Source organism: Zalophus californianus, chromosome 11 (assembly GCF_009762305.2).
Source record: "Zalophus californianus isolate mZalCal1 chromosome 11, mZalCal1.pri.v2, whole genome shotgun sequence".
Lineage (NCBI taxonomy): Eukaryota > Metazoa > Chordata > Mammalia > Carnivora > Otariidae > Zalophus > Zalophus californianus.
Window position 1 is genome coordinate 102,391,498 of NC_045605.1, and position 1,968 is coordinate 102,393,465.

Here is a 1,968-nt window from a genome sequence, read left to right on the forward strand (position 1 = left end):
GAGTGCCCGCGCCTCGGCTCCGTCTCTGCAGCCGGCTTCCCCGCTCCGATACCTGGGAGCTCTGCTGCACTCAGGCACCCCCGGTCTTTCTGTGACCCTGAGGGTTCCCCCCCGCTTAGCCACTGGACCAATGTCCCTCAGTGGACAGACTTCTAAAAGTTCCGATTTTGTGCTCCGCAGCTCTATCACTTGCCAGAAGCGGCCAACGGAGGCCCCCTCCCCTGCCGTCTCTTTCCCGAATATCGTCTTGGATTCACTTCTCCGCACGTCCTACCTTCCAGAAAGTGGTCGCTTTTCTGTTCAGAGAGTTGCTGCTATTCTTTTCTTCGATCTCCTATTGAGTTCATAGGTGTTCTGAATGGTTTGATCCCTATCCAGGTGAATTCCTGGGACCAGACAAAATTTAGGTCTCCTACTCCTCCACCATCTTGTTTCTTTCCCCTAGGAATGAAAATTTAAATGCTGGTGTAATTTTTTGTTCCTGCATAGACAGCCTGGAGAAAATGATTAATGCATAGACCAATTTATGTGTACGTTACATATAGGTAAACCTCTTCATATGTAATCTGCATGAGGATAAGGAACACCTATTTTGAAAATTAACTTTCAATGGTCTTAACCCAAGTTTCCAGAAAACAGAGCTGGTGACAAGGATTTAATGTTGATAGTTTAGTTGGAAGAACATCAAAAGTGTGTAAGTCTTAATATAAAGTTTAATGGGAAACACAAAGGGAACACAGCTTGTTACCCCCTCCTAGATCAAAAGTTTGAAAAGTGCCAGCACCCAGAGGCACACAGCCCTTGAGCTCCCTTCCAGCCATTTCCCCCCAAGGGTAACCACCCTACTGACTTCTAATACCAGTGATTCATTTGTCTTGGTTTTGGTGTCTCAATAAATAGAATCATACAGCATGTACTCTTTTGTGTTTACCCTGTTAAAGAAGAAAACCACAGGGGCACGTGGGTGGCTCACTAGGTTAAACATCTACCTTGGGCTCAGGTAATGATCTCAGGGTCCTGGGATCGAGCCCCACTTCGAGATCCGCATGGAGCCCCACGGCGGGCCCCATGCTTGGCAGGGAGTTTGCTTGTCCCTCTGCCCCTCCTCCCACTCATACTCTCTCTCCTCTCAAATAAATAAGTAAAATCTTAAAAAAAAGGAAACCACAGGCCCTGAATAGAGTCACTTATGTTAAGGCCCCACGTCAGCAAACCAAGACTTAACAAACCTAACTGCAGTTTCAGCTTTGCGCAGTGGCAGTATCATAGCCAATGAGGTTTATCCAAGGCGTGATTATTGCTAATTGAGAACTAACTGCAGTTTCAGGGGCGCCTGGGTGGCTCAGTCGTTAAGCGTCTGCCTTTGGCTCAGGTCATGATCCCGGAGTCCTGGGATCGAGCCCCGCATCGGGCTCCCTGCTCCTCAGGAAGCCTGCTTCTCCCTCTCCCACTCCCCTGCTTGTGTTCCTTCTCTCACTGTGTCTCTCTCTGTCAAATAAATAAATAAATAAAATCTTTAAAAAAAAAACAACAAAACTAACTGCAGTTTCAATGCTGCCCCCCTCGCCCCAGGAATGGAACCTCTAACACTTAACTTGAGTTAAGACCATTGAAAGTTAATTTTCAAAATAGGTGTTCCTCAACCTCATGCAGATAGATTACATATGAAGAGGTTTACCTATATGTAATGTACACATAAATTGGTCTATGCATTAATCATTTTCTCCAGGCTGTCTATGCAGGAACAAAAAATTATACCAGCATTTAAATTTTCATTCCTGGGGAAGGAACAAAATTGTGGAGGAGTAGGAGACCAAAATTTCGTCTGGTCCCAGGAATTCAGCTAGATAGGGATCAAAACATCCAGAACACCTATGAACTCAACAGGAGATCGAAGAAAGAATAGCAGCAACTCTATGAACACGGAATTTCCTGGTCAGCACTAGGAAATTTACTGATAGACCCCTT

At 45.6% G+C, this 1,968-nt stretch overlaps 1 pseudogene; it reads left to right on the top strand.

The window, feature by feature from the left end:
- Window positions 1-1,243: 1,243 nt before the first annotated feature.
- On the top strand, window positions 1,244-1,376 carry LOC113915659 (annotated as a pseudogene).
- Window positions 1,377-1,968: the final 592 nt, after the last annotated feature.